The 19,850-nt window shown below is 41.2% G+C and overlaps 1 protein-coding gene and 1 long non-coding RNA gene across 5 annotated transcripts in view; both read left to right on the forward strand.

Moving 5' to 3' along the window:
* The window catches only part of WWC2 (WW and C2 domain containing 2), a 113,868-nt gene that overhangs the window by 12,629 nt on the left and 81,389 nt on the right, over positions 1 to 19,850 (forward strand). The window lies entirely within an intron of this gene.
* On the forward strand, positions 5,578 to 11,755 carry LOC310685451. Of its 2 annotated transcripts, none has more exons than XR_014515277.1 (3): positions 5,578 to 5,907; positions 7,576 to 9,233; positions 9,322 to 11,755. It is a non-coding gene; the product is annotated as an uncharacterized lncRNA (long non-coding RNA). The 2 variants fall into 2 exon arrangements; XR_014515278.1 differs by having other exon boundaries at positions 9,329 to 11,755.

A 19,850-nucleotide genomic window follows, 5' to 3' on the forward strand; every position in this document is an offset into this window, starting at 1 on the left:
TTCTTCCCTGGTCTGCTTGCTGGCCCTAGTAGGACCCACTTGGCCAGTTAGCCCTGGTGATCATTTGATGTCTACTGACTGGCCCCCCCCCCAAAAAATGACCCCTGAATTTCTGGATGTTATTGATATTGATGCTGTATTTTATGCTGTTTTATGCTGTTTTTAAGTCACATTTTAATCAATGTTTTATATTTGCTATTAGCCACCCTGAGCCTGGTTTTTAAACTGGGAAGGGGGGGTTATAAATTATTATTATTATTATTATTATTATTATTATTATTATTATTATTGTGGTGGTTGTTCCTTATTTTAGGAGAGCATCCCTTATTTGCAAAAGTCACAGGATTTTAGAGCATATAGCATGATCCTTAATTTTCCAGCAGCTTAATACTGCTCCTTGATCATACATTATAGTCTATTTTTAAAGCATTCACATTTGTTTATTATTCACGCCCTTGTGTTATCTGTGGTCTACTTTCAAATCAACAACTTCATTCTTGAAGGCAGAAAAATGAAAGTGTTTCACTGTAAATCTAACATTGAATTAATCTCTTGTTAGCCCAGACTAAAAGCCGCACACCTAGTTTAATATTGTAAATTTATACAAAGCCTCCCTAGGAATATAGGAAGTTGCTTGTTCTGTGTCTACTGGGATAATTTGTAGCTCTCTATAACATTCTTCCAATATAGTTTTTATTTCATTTATCTATTTACCGTATTTATAATCTGCCCTTTGCAAGAAGCTCTCAGGGTAGAAGTACATAGCAAAAATAAAACATTGTTTAATAAAACCAAAACATTATTAAATTCCAGAATTCAATAAACTAGATCATGGTAGCAAGCTATTAAAGCAACAATAAATGAACATACCTGAGTGGATTGAAACCTTATCCCACACTAAAGGCCCGTGTAAAGAGGTTCCTCTTCAGCTGCTAACAGAAATTAAATAATGTCACTTCTAGACTGCTAGATCCACCCCAGAAGGAAGGTCATTCCAGAGTTGGGGAGCCACCACAGAAAAGGCTGTCCTGTGTACTTCTGCCTTTCCACTAGGACTTCCCCTGGCAACAGAATCACCAGCAGAGCCTCCCCTGCAGATCTTAATTCACAGGCAGCTTTATTGGAAGAAGGTGCACCTTCAGATATTTGGACCCTGCATTGTTGCAGGCTTCCTCAACCTTGGCCCCCCAGATGTTTTTGGCCTACAACTCCCATGATCCCTCGCTAGCAGGACCAGTGGTCAGAGATGATGGGAATTGTAGTCTCAAAACATCTGGAGGGCTGAGGTTGAGGAAGCCTGGCTTAGGGCTTTGCATTGGGACCTTGAATTGGGCTTAGAATTGGATTGTTGCTTTAGCACTGGTGTTATACAAGTCTGGCCAGTCAGCATTCTGGCTACTGCATTCTGCTCATGAGTAGGGACAGAGGCAGAGGCATCCTGGTGAGGCGGTTGTGAGATTGCGGAGCCCTGAGGTGGCGGTCTTAGAGATTCCTTGCCCCTGCCTTGCCCCATCCCCATTCCAGTGAGCACAGCCAGGAGGATGCCATTGCCTCTGTTTCAAAGGTTTTCTAGGTTCAAGGAAGTTACTCTCAGGCCAATCAGCACAAGCACCATTAATTTCAGCCTTTGATGGGAAAGTGCCAGCTAAATTAGTTACCGTATTTTTTGCTCCATAACACTCACTTTTTTCCTCCTAGAAAGTAAGGGGAAATGTCTGTGTGTGTTATGGAGCGAATGCCTACGGATGGCGGGGGGATCTGCTGCAGTCGTGAGCAGAGGATCCATGGTTCCCCTTCCTTCCCTCCTCCGTGGCTCGCTTTGAAACAGCAAACTGGGAGAAGAGCCGCTGAGTGGGGAGGAGAGAGGGACAGAAAGCCTGCTTGCTTTAAAGGAGCAAAGCAGGAGAGGAGAGGAACCGCTTATACGAGTGTAAGCGGCTCCTGTCTGGTTGGCTCCTTTAAAGCAAGAAGGCTCTCTGTCCCTCTCTCCTCCCCACTCAGCTCGCTGAATAGCAGCAAAGTTTTTCAGCGAGCCGGGGAGGAGGGAGAGAAGCTGAGCATGCTTGCTTTAAAGGAGCAAAGCAGAAGAGGAGAGGAGCCTTCTCCTCTTATACCCTCTTCTTCATTATTAACAGCATCTTTCTCCACACACCCACGGGTGTTCCTTGTCCCTTGAGTGCTTTCCCTTCCTTCCCCACTTAAAACGTGGTTACAAAGCATGGATCCACATGGATCCTCAGGATTTTTGCACTGGGTCACCCCAAATTCACCATCAGATCATATAGCATGTCAATGGCTACAGCTTGCACCAAAAAAATCATGCACCCACTGTTACCTGGGGCCGCAGTGGTGCAAAAACGTGGTTACAAAGCATGGATCCACATGGATCCTCAGGATTTTTGCATTAGGCTACCCCAAACTCACCGTCAGATCACATGTCTGTGGCCACAGCATGAACCACAAAAATCATACATCCACTGTTTCGTTTAGAATATATTTTTTTCTTGTTTTCCTCCTCTAAAAACTATGTGCGTGTTATGGTCGGGTGCGTGTTATAGAGCAAAAAATACGGTAAATGCTGGGCTGCAAGTCCAGTTGAGTGCAAAGGTTTTCTTTCCTTTTTAGCCCGTAGAGTTCTAACTAGTTTTACCTGCCTTGACTAGTGCATTTCTTCTGATCTTTGGACTGCAGATCTGTGCATTGCAAATTTGCTAACTTTAGTAGTCTGTCTTGGTTCCCCCACCCCATGAAAGAATAGAAATGTTTCTTTAATGTGATTATTCAAAAGATCACTGATCTAAAGGGGATTTTCTTTCTCTGACAGAGGCTTTTAATATATTTTCTCATGAGTCTTGTAACACTTTCTATAGGAAAAAGATTGATTCAAGTTTTTTGAAACTCAATACTTCTAAAAACATGTATAAAAGACTTCAGTAGTTATGATATGAAGAAATAGTTCTGTGACATTCATTTGTATCTCCTGAGTTTGTATGATAAATTACGAGTTCAGCATAAATTGACTTCCACAGACAGAATATTGCATGCTTCATTTGTATGGAACCCTTCTTGAAAATAGAATGCCTTTCAGCTGTCATCGTCAAGTGGAGGTTTAATATACGGTACCCTTTTGCCATTAAGAAAGATGGAGGTTTAGGCTGCAATCCCATACACACTTATCTCAGGATAAGCACAATTGAATTCAGTGGTGCTTACTTCTGAGTAAACATACCTGGGATTGTATTGTAAATGTTAAACCTAAATTAGTGGACTGCACTACCGTTTCAAGATACAATGCTACTGCTATTTTAAAATTACAATGTGGGATAGAATTTTACCTTGTGCTCTTCCATATATAGATATAATTGTTTATATAGTATACAGTGGTACCTCGGTTTAAGAACAGCCCTGTTTATGAATGATTCGGTTTACAAACTCCGCAAAACCAGTGTCCCAGTTTGCGAACTTTACCTTGGTCTAAGAACGGAAGCCGAACGGTGGAAGGGCACTGGCGACGGGAGGTCTCATTAGGGAAAGTGCGCCTTGGGTTAAGAACGGACTTCTGGAACTGATTAAGTTCGTAAACCGAGGTGTCACTGCATTAAGATAATATTTGCTGTGCAAAGACAGACTTTATTAATACCTAAGGAGCAATAGTGATCATTGGAATATTAGTCAAGTAATGATTTCTATGGGTGATTGATTTTTTTAAAAATAGGGTTTTTTGCTGCATTAAGGGAATGAGACATGGACAAAAGGGAGCCATTCTACCATTTTGTATTTTGGGCAGCCTTTCCCAGCTCTGAATCCCTGATCAGAGACTATGGAAGTTGTAGTCCAACAATATTTGGGGGAGGCTGTTCCAGAGTAGATGGGTGAATTTCCAGGTAAGAACAACACCAGGACATCTCTTGTTAGTCTTCCTTTCCTTTCTGTGTCCTTCTCATCACCAGCAATGCACAGTCTTTTATTTATTACCCCATAAAATGTTGTTTTACCAATCCAACAAAACAGGGAGGCAGTAGCAGCAATACCGGTTTATGACTGAGATTTGAATTTTGGAGCAAAGTTTTAAGTTGACCGTGTCTAATTACAAAAGAGGGCAGACATACTTAGACTATAGCATATATCAAATTATCTACCCAGACAACGTAAATGAAGCAAATTACGTTCCTTAAAGGAAACACAGACATTAAGCTTTCTTGTATTTTTAAATTGGAAATGAAGATATACCTGTATATGTAAAAGTGGAGTTTAAAAGGGCAGGATCCAGAACAACCAACCACCTACTACCATGTACTCAAGAGGGCTTTGGGTTTGTCTTCAACTGGTCCAATGCCACACAGCAAAATACTGCTTTTGAAATTAGAGGGTCTGACTGCTTTTTAAATAAACCAAGTCAACTATTATTCGTAAAGTAGTTCTTTGGATCATGGTCACTTAACTACAGCTAAATCAAAGGCCTTCTAAACTCAGACCAGCAGTTACCCAGCCTCCAGGGACTACATTCTTCTCCTTGTTTTCTCTGCCTTCTGGTGTGTATTTTTTGTTTTTCCTTATTTGTCCTTCAAAACTGAATGTGAGTATAATGTAAGATATGGAATTTAGGCATTTGAAAGTAAACAGGCTTCCACCTTCTAGATGCATGAAGTCCAGCATGATCTCTGGCCATGCAAACTATGCTAAGAGGCTCTCTTATTTGACCCAGAGCTTGCCTTATGGCTTTGGTGACACAAGATGAAGCAATGCATCATCTGAAGTAAGGCATCTCAGATAACTGTGCTTAAATGCTAAATAGTTTGAGCATGGAGAGATTGGAATAAAAAATGGTACATGTGTTCAGGGTAACATTTCAAGTGCAAATATCAGTTTTACATGTGCACAGATTTTAAAGTCAGGGAGTAAAACGCAAAAGACAGTGCAGTGTAATAGCTCCCTTAAAAGATGAAGATATAGGAATAAAGGTAAATGCGGTTACTTTAGGTACCATTCTGTATTTCAGGTTCAAAGCAGCACCTCAGCTCCTGCACCTATTTTCAAGGGGTCATGAAAATAGTGGTATCTGTTTTGATGGTTGATAAACCATAATTAAACAAGTTTTTGGTGTAGCTTTCACTTTGAGCTTCAAAGCCTGCTGAGCCCCCACCCTTATTTTAAAAATAGGGTGGGGGTGGGAAATGAAAATGTAAAACGTATTGTAATGCAGTGCTTGCCTTGGAGATCAGAGAAGTTGATGTCCATATTCAGGACACTATTTTAAATGTCAGTTTTATACCTAATAGAACTCATCTTCCACAACTGTTTTCAAGAGAGCTCAGAGTGAATGAGACTTCTTGAGCACTGTGCTTTTTCTAGGCTAACAGGTGAGCTCAAGTGGTTTCAGTTCTGCAGGCTTTTCTTGTGTAGGGGTTTTGACTCTCTGTAGATATTGCCCCATAGCTGTGTAAAATGCATTGAAAAACCAAATTATAGAATGGAATTTAATGGATATTGACTGGACAATCAGGGTGACGTGAGGGTCTCCTAAAATGGGTTGTCTGATGTGAGAGAAGCAAATACATCGAAAGCTGTTCAGAATCTTGTTCTGGTGGCAGTTGGAAGAAGAATTGCTAGTTGCTGGCAGCAAGGGAAGGTCCTACCCCCTGCCATTTCTGCCATTTCAATGCTTAATCTGCACTGGCAGGCAGACTTTACCAAGATCACCCTCCTGCAGAGCATTTAAGAGAAAAATGCCAGCATTTTGAACTTTTATTGGGCTCAATTAATTTGCCTGTCAAAATGCCAGCTCTGGGAAAGGACTGCTTTACAGTTTGTGGGGAGGGGTTATTTTCCCTTCTGTTTTGCTCCCCTGTCTGAGATAATCATCTGCTTGATCATTGATAACTGCTTCTGGGACCAATAAAACAAAAGGTGAGTGCCTGTGCTGAATGTTAAAGCCCCAAGTTAAAGCCCTGCCTCTTTGCAAGCTAAAACAGAGCATCTCTTAGGTATACCCAAAAAGTTTCTTTGAACTTTAATTTCTGCAGGAAGGCAAGGTGGCAAGAAAGGGAGGAAAGTGATTAAGATCTGTAGTGTGGTGTCCATTGTGGTAAAGGGCATAAACATACATCCTAAAAGAAGAAGATGTATTGGAATGTAGGCCTGCAACACAGACTTCTCTCTTCTGGACAGACCTCTTAAGACAGGTTGTATGAGTTGCTCTTAAAGCAATGATAACCTGGGTTGGACATCATTTAGCGTTACGCATCACAAGTGTTCTCTTCTCTCCTTGCATTGCTGTGATGAGGATGACAAATTGTGGTTAATTTAAAATGGAAGCAGATGCTTTCAGTCGCCTTGGTTTTGGCCCAACTGGAGTAGAAGTTCATGCACCTGACTCTATGGTTTAATGTAGTGTCTAAATCTTCCCAGTGCTTCACATTGCTTTAGAACTATAAAACTCATTTCAACATCACCAGCACACACAAAAAATTGTATAGTATTTGGCATTGTTCTACTAACTTGTAGACTTCCTTTATTTAAAGCAGTCTCAAATGTATCTTTTGGCATGTTAAGAGTTCACTTACAGGCATAGGTTGTATTGCTTCCTGATTAGTGCTTTGTCTCTCATTCCTCTGGGTCCATTTTATTATATCTAGTACTGCTAATCTTGTAGTATGCAGGGGGATCCTTTGTTATCAGTGGCTTGGATGCACCGATGGGTCAAAGAATGAAGAACTTTCAGCCTAAATTATGTGTGCATCAGAAGGTGGTGAATAAAGGTTTTTGGACGCAGCTGCATCACTACAATTAATCCCCTATAGTAGTGCATGTCATCTTGGTTCTTTAGTAGTGTGTACTGCTATTGTGTTCTTTGAAATCAAAGAGCAAAAATATGTTTTGTTGTTACCTTGGCAAATTGGAGGCATGTGTCTCACCTAGCAAGTAACTCAGGCTAGGAGAAAAAGAGATGGCGAGAAGTAGTTTCAGAGGCAAATGTGATGATGGAGAGAGGGATCAGACTCACATCTGCCCATGCTGTGACTAATATCCTCCAGCTTCACATAATGTACCTGAACTTTGCACAATTCAAATTGAGTTGCACTGCTTATAATGTCTAGTTCACTCCTCTACTTTAAAATTCTTAAGGATGAAAATATCCTTCCATTTGACTGCCGCTTTCCCTTTTAAAAGAGCTTTTAAAAAACTGTTAAAATGCACATTGATCTAAATTACGGTTCTTTGCTGTTTGATCATGGCGATCAAATTGAGACCTAGCTTTTCAAGACATTTCCTTTCACATTTAATTTTCTTTACTTTTTGTTGTACCAAAACTTCCAGCCTTTTCTGAGAAGTTTTTGATAATGACAGAAAGATTTTTACCGACTGGCAAACCTAAACAAAAAAACCTTTCAGAAAACAAATCTTGTCAGGATCAGGGGACTTGGCTAGACTGGTAAAGAAAAATGTATTTATGTGTGTTGTATGTGTGATATAACATTGTGCCACCAGATGGAGATGTGGACTCCTGTTTTTCTCTACCTGTTTTCCCTGTTTAAATTTACGCTTTAAACTGAAACACTTCTTTGATGTGTCTAGATTTAGCCAAGGAGCGTTCTCATGATAGAACACAAAATTCCAGAAATATGGACACAGAACGTCCAAGCAACTGAAAAGATTCCAGTGTCATTCTCCATTTCTCCATCAGTAATAGAAGTTGGATCAATATCATCCTGTTGTGAATCTAACAGCTTAGTAAGACACATGGCTGGACATGTGGCTCTTCTCAGGCCTCAGAACGGGGGTGAGAGTGTATCCAGAGTATAAACATTGACAATGACATGGAGGTAGCCTTTGATTTTATTGCGAAAGAGCATATCTGCGCCCTGCCCTGCAATGCAGATTCTATCCTGACAGGAGCAAAAATGTGACCCACTTAACTGCTGAGCTGAGGAAGTGACATTTAATTCACTTTAGAGTTATTGCTCCAAGCAAATACTAATAACTAATCACCAGTTGTTACAATGCTAGCTTTGTTTTATTTGTTGAAGTTTTTGACGGGTTTTTGAGGGTGTGAAGGAAGGAAATGGCCACAGAACATTTAGATGTTTCCTGTTACATAAATGTTACATGCTTCTTAATCTTTAAGCCTCATTATGAGTGAGGAATGAATTAATATTGAAGCTCAATTCCCAGGCTGCTCTATAATTAACTATCAGAAACAAAAATCATATGGTGTTGCATAAAAATAAGGATATTCCGTTAATTTTTCTTCTTCAGGTAGTTTAAACATTCTGTTTTTCAACGAATCATTCTGTCTTCTTTCCAGTTCAAGGCTTTGTGTGCTTATACAAATGTGGCTGGACCCACAAACCACCTTTGTACAAAATGGAGGTATCAGTAGACTTTGTGTAAGCTTAAAGTTTGAGGGGGGACCACAAAAACCTCAGTAAGAACTCAGTGGCCATGGAATGCTGACTGACTGGGCTGGGGCAAACTAAGTGGCTGGAAAAGGAGGATGAAGGAAAAGACTCAGGGATAAAAGGGTAGAAAGAACCATCTCATCGCCCAGATATGCATTTTTCTGGTTCACACTGAGAAGCTATTTTTAAAATGCCCCCAGTCACAGAAGTGAGAACTGCCAATAGAAATCAGTGGAACAATCCAATATTTTAAAGCAGCTGGGAATGTGAACACATGTGTCAGTCACACCTCTGTAAACAAACTAACAAAAACAAAGGGAGGGATTGCTCCCTCAACAGCCCAATATGGTGCAATTTTAGTAAGGGGGGAAAGGAAAATGTGTGAATGTGTGGTGGGGGGGATAAAGTGTCTGGAACACTGCAATGAAGCACCTTGTTCTTTCATATTACCGTATTTGATCTCCCTAGAGTATAGGATGTCCAGTGTAGGGTACATGTTGCAGAATTTCTCTGTAGGCTGGCCATCTGAGATCAGAAAGCTGGTGAATGCTGTCAGTTGCTAATACTTTTTGACATTTGGGGAAGCTTCTGGGAAAATTTGGAGACATGATACATTTCAGACCATGAAGTGCCTTTAGCTAATGATATTCTGCCCTCCCCCTCGTGAGTCACCTGTTGGCAAGGGTAAAAGTATTCAAGTAGTAATATCAGACTCATTTAAGGTTCTCTTGCTATGCATTTTACATATACTTAGCAACATAGGCACAGAAAGATCAAGTTATGCCTGTACAGGTATGAGCCTCACAATGTCTTCCAAACCATTTTGGGAATGGGGTGTGTGTGAAATCCTCTTGTACAGGTATGAGCCTCACAATGTCTTCCAAACCATTTTGGGAATGGGGTGTGTGTGAAATCCTCTTAGGATGTAGTTTTAGGTCATTACAGATGACCTATTTGACTAAAATGTGGGGGCATTTGCATTTTTAAGCTCTTTAATACATACAGAGGAATAATCTGGTCCAGAGTTAAAGTTGGGTGGGTTTCTTTTTAAAAAAATAAAATGGTTGCATCCTAATAAGGATTGTATTGAAAACATTTAGTCACAGTTGTGGACCTCTGCTATATGCAGACATGCATGGTATCTAGAAAGTGAAGTTGTTTAAAACTTTTAAAAACTGCTTTGATCAGTCAAGATCAGATATCCTGCTTGTAACTGATAACCATGAAGATGAATATCGCACTGTATCAGTGTGAAAGTGATGGTTGAGACTCTTATATAATTATAAGATTTAGCAACAAATTTAATTCTTTAGAGAATTGTCCTGTTTTCCCTCACCTTAGGGTACTGGAGAAGTTGACGCTTATGCACTCTCTAATAGGATGCAGACTGCATCCAACAGAGCAGGGTCATGGTCAGTTAAGTCCAGTAGTTCAGTCAGGGTAGATGCCACCAGAACTCAGCTAGGACCAGGGAAGGCAAAAGACAAATTCTCAGCACCCTGGAGAGCTCACATCAACCATTGCTGACTACGACTCACTCAAGAGACAGTTGTTGCCTCAGCAGCATGCCGAAGCCTTATGAACGCTGGCTGGCTTGAACCTCCTTTCCGCCTTCCCTCTGAGGAGCTGTCTTAAGAGCCATTGCCTTATTCTGTAACTGCTGGTTCCTACAACATGGAGGCAGTTAGGAATGAATTAGAGGGTGTCCTGAGCTAGAGAAAAAGGTAATGCCACACCCTCTGGCCTGGGATGATCTGGGAACAATGGGTTCCTGAGTGATAAAAAAATAGCCTTAAGAAGAGAAGTGCACTTGAAGAAGCACTTTGCACAGTAAGACAGTGGTCCTAACCGTGGGTAAATGTCTTATTTAAATCTGTGGGACTGACAGCTGCATAACTCTGCATGGGATTAGGGTCCAATTGCTTTATATTCCTTTTACTTTCACAGATTTCCTCCCCCCAATTTATTTTACCATCACAAGTAGTGTGAAAGTGCATGTTAAATATCTTGGAATAGCTCCCAACATAATGGCCTCTTTATAATTCTGCTGCTTCAGAGTTTCCCCCGGAAAGCTCAAAGGTCACATCATTTGGTTTATAGTGCTGGAATGATCCCTGCACAGGGTATGGCTATCAGAAATTCCTAGCATTCCATTTGTCTAATATTTAGACCTTATATGCTCAAGCAGAGCAGAGTGCTTTATCAAAGAATCAGGCAGTAAAACTGTCATGGCAAGAGCTAAAAGAAAGAAAGAAAGAAATGATGCTTAGCAAAATATTTTCCCCACTTTGAAGCAAGTGCTGTAGTTTAACATTAATCTTCTTTTGCGGTTTTGTAGCCTTAAAATGTTAGTTTGACTTTTGTGTGTCTGTATCTAATTAACTTTCAGCTATGCCAACTGGCTGAAATGTGTAGCAGAAAGTTATTGTAAAATTCAGGAAGGTGTTTTCTCAAGAGAAGATGATTATAGACAGAAGTTGAAATCTTTGAGACTCCTGTTTTCTTCTGAAAGCATCCTTGCTTTCAGTAGCCAATATTTAACTCAGCTTGGCACCTACATAAGAGTCAAGATCGAAAGATCATTAGTGGCCTCCCTCTTTAAAATATATATTATTGAAATACAGTAGCATTGCTTAGTATTTTGGATCAGCTTCAGAGGATAAAGGAATAAACCCTTTTTTAAATTATGCCATGTTTATGGGAAGTTTCCAGCAAATGGGACCAGTTGTGAAGACTGTTGGGTCATTTAAAATAATGCATTTTACCAGGTTTTCCTTAATTCTCAGAGATGCAAGTTGTATGATGTCACCATAATTTATTTGGTATCCAGTATACAGGTTACTTACACACAGTGAGACATGCACCGTGTTTGACGCCTATGCTGAGCTATTGCAGAAGAAGAGTATGTTGCACACACACCATATATTTAAAGCACCCCCCCCAAAAAAAGAACAATGGGAGCTGTAGTTCACACATCACAGGGCTACAGTTCTCAGTGCCCTTAACCCACTGCAGTTTTGTGGGGGGTTGCTTTTAAAAGTGTTTTAAATATGTGCTGCATTCATAGCCATAAGCACAATTCTTTCCTGCAAACTGGAATTTTTGGAATGTGGACTTTTCATCTGGATGGGGATCTTAAAAATGTGGTAGTCCCAGCTGAAATGGGACAGTTGTAGGGTGAGTAAGTAAGTATACGTTGGACTGCAGCCTGTTTCAGATTCTTGGTGTAATTTGGGCATCTGTCATAATTATCATAGCTTCCAACCCTGTGTGTACACCTGAATCTGTTCCACTGAAATCGATGGGAAGTATTTCTGAGCTGTAACTGCATGAATATATTAAAAAAGTTGTGTTGTGATTGCAGACTTGTTTCTGATCCAGGATGAGAGTGCAAAAAGGATAGTGGTATCCTCATAACAGAATTTGTACTGTGCTAAAAGTACCGTAATTATTTTCTTTCTTTCTTTATTTTTGCCTTTTCATTTTCAGTAAGATTTGCTTTACTTCCATCTTGTGAATCATGAATTTTTTCTTTAATATTTGTCAGGAAAGTATCCCCTTCTTATGCTTATGCTCACCAATCAAAGGAGGGTGGGGGTGGTAAATGCTCCTTTATTGACTGCTAGCGGAAGCCATACATGGAGTTATTTCCCTGCAGGGGTGGGGTGAAGCAATATGATGTGTAAACTATTGTTGTTTTTAAGGAATAACCTTCTTTTCCCATGTGAAAGGCTTTGTTTGAAATACCTTGCTGCATAATGAATTATTATATTTACTTAGTAGCCAATTCTATAAGGTTGGGGAAAGACATTAATGATACCCCCATCCTGACATGCATAGTTAACCTTAAAATCAAATTATAGAGTTCCTTTTTCCCCCTTTTCTTTTTTTACTGGCAAAGGATGATTTCTGAAATTAAGCAAGAATAGTAGCAAAGAATATTTTCATTAATGAGGTTGAAATACTTTGTCTTGACTGAGTGTCCTCCTTGTAAATTGGTCCATTGGGGCCAATTTGCTGCAAAATGTTTTGATCAATTGGGTCACATTTTTCTTACTAGGTCTTAAACATTATTCTGATGTTAATCAGAACTGTCCTCCATGGTTTATAAACTGTGAATAGGGATCTCATGCCCCACGTCTCTTTGCCTTCTTACCTGACCCCTGCAATTCCAGCCAGACACCTATTAATTTGCTTGCCTTCTTGTTCTCTGTCCCCAACTGCATGTTACTTGACAATGTTAGCTGGGTATGTGGTTAAGGAAGAATTTCAGTAGGTGGTAAAAGCAGAACTGCAAAATAAGACACGTCTCATTTTTTTCCTGTCCCTCATATCAAGCCTCCCTTTATGAATTGATTTTGTGAAGGTTCCAACCAAGTTTGCACTGATGCAAAAGTTGAGAAAGGAGCACATATCCATGAACAAGCACATGGCAGTATTATTAAACATTTATTTATTACCAGTTATTAGTGATATGCTTACTGCCTAGAGAACAGATAGTGTACAAGAGATGTACAAAGACATTAATATTCTTTATGGAACTCGGGGGAAGTGTACATTTATTTTAATTCAGAAGAATTGATAAACCGTTTAATCGAACAATTTCTAAGTGATTTAAAAAATATATCAGTATACAATCCACATACAGTGTACTGTGCCCAGGGAATCCTGTTATCACTGCTGCTGTGAAGAGTCATTTTTAATGTATATAAGCTCTACTTGAATGGTCAGTTATTGTCCTTCTGCATTCCATTGCCATTTAATTCTAACCTTTGCATCCCCTCCTTTACACCCACTTGTATATATACCTGACAGGTGAGAATCACACTCACTGCTTCTGATGAGGTGTGATCTCATCCAAAACTCCATATTAAAGTGCCTTAGTCTTTAAGGCGAATCCCACCCACAACCTGAAAGTACCTAGACTCCCCTGTGCTCTTAAAGGTAAAGGAGCTATATTGGCGCCTCTGAAACAGGGAGAGACCATGGACTAGAAACTCAAAAAGTTTGCTTTTTGTCACCTTTTGCAATCTGCTAGTGATTTCCTCCACTGCTGCTGGGGTCAGGTCTGTTCTGCTGTGCCTTCCCTGCCCTCCATCTGTCTGCTTCTTTTCCCACCTTCCCTTTTCCTCCTCCTGCCACTATCGCCTGCTTTTTCCACCTTTCTTCCCTCCAAGCCCTGCTGGGTGCTCTGCTCATACTTTTGATAGTGCCATTGGCTGACTGGGGAGGGGCTTCCACAGGGCTGCTGCAACAACCCATGCCAGCAACCGGATTCCTCCTCTGGGGTGCCCAGAGGAGCCTATGTGCTTCCCATGGTTCCCAGAGCAACTGAGGAGCATCCCAAGGAGTGCGCGAGTGGGCAGGGGGCTCCTAGCCACTCTGAGCCAGAGTGGAGAGGCATGATTTTTGCACCCGCTTGTGCCCTTGGTAGGGGCAACCTAACCAACCCCTAGGAACGCCCATGTCCCCAGTGTTCCCAGGTATGCCAACTCTACCCCCACATTCCCGTGTTTAGCAGGGTCTGAAAGGAGCTTTGAAGCATATTTGGATGAATGCCCTTACAGGTCTACTCATGAGCAAGACACATACACACACACGCACGTGCACCCCCCACCCCCACCATATGTGGAGGCTTCTAAGTGCACCCAGACAAATACCTTTGTGCTCAACCCCCGGCGGTTGGAAGGAAATGGACCTGTGTTCAGAGATATTGGGGGCAGGGCCACTGCAAGCACCCCTGACGCCCTGTATACTGTTTGCCCTGGTGTGTTCAGACTCAGTGCCTGAAGAGGATTACCTAGTTAGCACAGGTGGTATGCTAGGCAAGAACACAGTATTGCGAAATATGAAATTCTTATCCCCTTTATGAATACTTCTTTCTGCTGCCTGGCATTGTAATTTTGTTCAATCTCCCATCATCACTGATCCTTTGTCATGCTGGCTGGGAGCTCAGAGCAGTTACAGCAATGCCCGGTGGGCCACAGGTTGGCCACACCTGAATTCTGCATTTTGTTAAACATTGACCAGTTAAGATACCTCTGAATCTGTGAGACAGTGAATTCAGGTGATGCCTAATCCTTGCTTGTCCCCATATGCTTGTTTCACTGGATGTTCTTTAGGAGGAAAAATTTCTAATGACTTCTTTCCTTTTTTGAGCACTTGAACCCAGCTGTTCTGTAGCACCCATTCTATTGTAGAGTGGTACCTTGGTTGTCGAACGTAATCCATTCCGGAAGACATTCGACAACTGAGGCACAATGGGCAGGCAGCAAATTCCATTCAGAAAAATGGAGAAACATGCCTCGGAAGCCGTTTGACTTCTGAGGCGCGTTCGAAAACGGAAGCATTCACGTGCAGGTTTTCGGCGTTTGGCTTCTGAATCATTCGGCTTCCGAGGCGCTTGAAAACCGAGGTTCCACTGTATCTTGCTCTGATTATGATATCTTAAGAAAATAACTTTGTTTCATAAAAGAGACAGCTATACCAGAGCTGATTTAAAATTTCATATTTAGAAGCATATACCGAGATGAGTGCTGCAACCCCAGAGTCGTCTAACGGTCAGGGGTCCCTTTACCTTTACTTTTACTGGACCCTTGCTTGACTCACCAGCCTATGTTTTCCTGTTTGTTTTTATTTTTACATTATAGCCTGTTCAAACCCACGTGGGTTTTGTGATCTGAGGGCAACTGGGCATTAGATGATTGTTAATTTCACATTCTTCCTCATTTGTTCTTCCCAATTAATGGGGCCAGACCTCAACCAAATAGACTTTTATCCTGCTTGGGCTATTAGCCATGCTGTTCTCTGACCTGTTTGGACTATCAGGCATGCTGTTCTTTGACCTCCTAACTGCAGTAATAATTGGGAACAAAGGAAGGATTTAACATTTTAGAGCTCCCTTGTGCAAAACAAGGTGAGGAAATGGCTGAAGCTGATCATACGTTCCTTCTCGGAGTGTTCATCCTAATTAAAGTTGCTTCACACTGTTACAGGGAACCCTAGGAGGTAAAACAAAACTGCATTACCACCACTTGCTTTCATTCGGAAGACTTTTGAATGTCAGAGAAGCTGCTCCGCAATCTTATTACACAATCTTTATCTAACCGCCTCCATAAAGGAGAATATGCTGAAATGAATCAAATGCCAGTTAGGTGGTCTTGAGCTCATATTTTTTGTCACGGGCTATTTTCCTGAGATAATGAGTTCATTATTTATTTGCTCAATTTATTTCATTCCCATAACCCCTCCATGTTGCCACCTTATTCGTTTATTTCTTAATCCCATCAGTTAACACAACACAGAATAACATGGTCAAAAAGGCAGGGCCTTGCAGTTTGTGTTTCAGCAGTGGGGAGTCAGAGGAACAGAACATAGGCCCAGGAAGCTAGCATAGGCCCAATATAGATGACCAGCAGTGGCAGACCTTGGTCTTTCACATTGAACCAGAGCCCTGTATGAAGCCGAAATTCAGAGCCCCTCCCACCTCTCGCCTTCCATTCTGTGCATATGCGACATCATAGTTACGACGCCCTGCGTGCCTGCCACCTAGGCTCGGCGCCCAGTGCAGGAGAACTAGTCATCTGCCTTAAATCCTCTGTGACCAGCATACCAAATGGTAAGGTTTTCTGCCACAAATTCTGTTGTGTGGTAAAGGTTAGGGGTCTTAAGTGGTAAGACTCCACATTAGTCACTTTATAAGTTGATGGTCTGTACAGTGGTACCTCTGGTTACATACGCTTCAGGTTACATATGCTTCAGGTTACAGACTCCGCTAACCCAGAAATATTGCTTCAGGTTAAGAACTTTGCTTCAGGATGAGGACAGAAATTGTGCTCCGGCGGTGCAGCAGCAGCAGCAGCAGGAGGAGGCCCCATTATCTAAAGTGGTGCTTCAGGTTAAGAAGAGTTTCAGGTTAAGTACGGACCTCCGGAACAAATTAAGTACTTAACCCGAGGTACCACTGTATACTGATTCTGTGGCTGGTAGAAAAGGGTATTTATCTGAGCTGGAGAACCTCACAGCTAGAGTTGTCTTTTAATGAAAACCTTGTCTCCCCTGATTTCCCTTTATGTTTTGTAGATTTTAAGTTTTTAAGATTTCTATTCCAAGTGTTTATGTATTTTTAAAAGGTCTAAATATTTGTAGTTATCAGAAGAACTTAATGTTTGACAAGGAGCAGGATTTAAGTAGCAGGGGTGGGTTGGGCAAGAGTTGGGCTCAAGCAATTTCACAGATTGGCACTTGCCCAAGCCATCTAGTTCATAGGTGACGAAGGATTTTCCAGATTCATGTTGAGCATGCTTTTCATTGCTCCTGTAAGTCTAAGTGGAGTTGGCCTATTAATGTTTATCCTTCTCTGTTGCTATGGTGTGAAATAAATGGGACATGAGAAAGTGCTGTGAGCCTCTGAGAAATATGAGGCACTGCTTTGGTTTTTGGAAGGATAGGCATGAAGGCTAGTGATATGTAAGGAATAAGAAGCTCGAGTTTGCCATTATGAAAGGCAAGAGAACCATTCAGATAGGTTCCTGAGACAGCTCCCAAAGTTGGAGGGGCCAGTGATTCCCTGTGCTGCTGCTTACAGTGACCCAGATTCATTAATGGTTAGGTTTGTTTCTCCTAGACTAATCCTAAGGACTTGGTGCAAACTAGCTCCTGTATATTTTATTATCCTTCTCCATGCCCCTTCAACCAAATGGTGAGTGGGAGTCTCTCTTGCAGATGAGCACCAGTTTTTCCCCTCTTGGGTGTACCAGCTACAGTGGTACCTCTGGTTAAGAACTTAATTCATTCTGGAGGTCCGTTCTTAACCTGAAACTGTTCTGAACCTGAGGTACCACTTTAGCTAATGGGGCCTTCCACTGCTGCTGCGCCGCTGCTGCGCGATTTCTGTTCTCATCCTGAAGAAAAGTTCTTAACCCAAGGTACTATTTCTGGGTTAGCGGAGTCTGTAACCTGAAACGTCTGTATCCTGAAGCGCCTGTAACCCGAGGTACCACTGTACTTGCCTTCCTCCTTCAGAGCACATGTCTTTGTCAGGCTAGTTATTGTTATTGTTATTTGAGTGTTCAACCGACAGTATAGGAAGTCCTACTATTAGATTTTAAAGGTTCACAGCTCGTGGTACACTCGTGTGGCAGATGAACACACAATAAAAGTAAACCACAATTTTAATTTTTCCTTAATCTGTGTTTTGGGCTTTTTCACAGCCTGGAGTTGTAGGAGATAAGTGATTCTGGCAAGGGGCCTTAAGAGCTTAATTTGCGTATGGGAGAGTGATGAGGAATAAAAGAGAAAGACAAGATTTACTAGAAAATAAGTTTATTATGTTACTTGTAATTCCCAGACCATGCAGATTTCCACTAGAGAGGCTATTTTAAGCAGGGGCTTTTAGGGCAATATGCGAATAATTGGGTTTCTGTTTCCCTTTGGACCTTCATGTTTTCTGGGAAGAAATCTCAAGCTGGAGAGACAGGCATACTTTCTCCCTCGTTCCCCTTCTACACAGGAAAAGTATCAAACAAGCTGAACTGTAGTGCATGCGTTTGAACATGGGATCTTTCTGTCTGTGTAGTCTATCCCCAGCTGAAAAGGGAGATGGATTGTGTGGTCAGAGGGGTCTGCGTCCAAATCAATGTGATGCACTATGGTTCACTTGTTTTTCCCCTGCATGGTGAAGGGGCAGGACTGGGAGCCTGAGACTCTTAACTGGGTTGAGATTTCTCCCTGGAAAGTAACACATGAACAGGAAATTTTGTCTGTTTTTGTTACATTTCCCTTTTATGACTTGCCTCTAGTTACCTTATCTCTCTGATGTCAAAAAACAGATAACCATTGAAATAATAAATTGTGCCCAAAGGCAATTTACACTCAATATTTTCTGGATGCTTAAACTCTACTTCCTACACAGAGCAAAACAAAATTGAAATTCCAATAGTACGCTGTGGCCTGTGGATAGAATACTTGAACTTTTGCTTCTTGTCTCCATAATGTGCAATCTTTCATATCACTTGACAGTGTGCTTTTGTAACTAAAATTCCTCCATCATTAGCAAAAACACGTTCTAAAGGCAATTACTTAGACTATCTTGCTACCCTTGCATCCTTTTTGTAGTAGAGCAATGTACAGGGCTGCATATACTCTGCACCTGTCAAAAATTCTGCACCATTGTAGCTCAAGAGAAACTGTTACACAACCACAATGCAGTAGCAGTTCATTCACTGCTAATATGTAAATTCTGTCATATATCTTGGGTGGTGCTTGCTTGAGGCTCCTACGCTATGTAGGTAGTAATTAAATAAGCACTATAAACTTTGCAGAAGCAGAAAATCTAAATAAATAAGATCTGTTTGCAAGAGTTTGGACTTTTTACAAGATAAGTAGAATAAACATTGCAGACTGTAAGTTTCACAGCCGAGGTTCTAAAATGCAGTAATAGAAATTCTTTTAAAATGTATTTGGGAAATCTGTCTGATCTAACACAGATATAAGTGGGGCCCTTGTGTACTATTTCTGGGTTAGCGGAGTCTGTAACTTGAAGCGTATGTAACCTGAAGCGTATGTAACCCGAGGTACCACTGTACATTGCAGGATTGAACTGTACTGCATATTACCCTCTTAGCCCAATCTGCTGCATGAAGACAAAGGCCATGGATAATATTGCATTATTTGGGGGGGGGGGTGAGGGCAATAATTTCCATCGGAATTGTAGGAGAGAAAGGTTTAAAACTTACCTCTCACTGTAATCCCCCTTGTGCTGCTCAGCTGACTGGGGAATAGCTGAGAATATTGAAAAGAGGGTTGGACTGCAGAAAAAGTTAATCTTTATCTGGAGTCCTCGTTCTTCCTGCTTGCTTGGCTGATCAGTTGGAGGGAATGTTGGAGGCCATGTCGGATTCGGCAGTGGGCCAGAAGCCACCTGAAGAGCACAGATTGCACCCTTCTGAACAAGAAACTGAAAACAAAAATGTTTCTTGGCGTTTATATATAGTGACAAGAGAATATACAATTTGCCCAGAGAATGTACAAGATTCAGCAAATACATAGTATTTGCATCCCCCCAAGTGCTGAGTATTCTGCATAATTGCTGAAGAATGTATAAAATTCATTCAATATATGCCCATTTCCCAAGGCTTGTTGAAGATTATGTATATTGACCAGGAAATGTGCGATACCCTCTTTATGGAATAATTATGTGCACAGTCTCGATGAGACCTTGCAAAGTGCACACGGTGTCTAGTTGTTCAGCATATCAACCATTCAGTTTACATTCCCATTAAAGTATGTGTGTGTGAATGATAAAGAGGTATAAGGGAAGGGAAGAATCTCGGATTTCTCCATTTATTTCAACAGGCAAATCTTGCTTCTGTCTCAAAAATAGCTTCTTGATCTGAACCAGGCAATGAGATGGCTCTCTTAGACTTCTGTATATCTGTCTCTCCCTTCATC

This window comes from Podarcis tiliguerta (assembly GCF_965153285.1).
Source record: "Podarcis tiliguerta genome assembly, chromosome: 9".
In the NCBI taxonomy this organism is placed as follows: domain Eukaryota; kingdom Metazoa; phylum Chordata; class Lepidosauria; order Squamata; family Lacertidae; genus Podarcis; species Podarcis tiliguerta.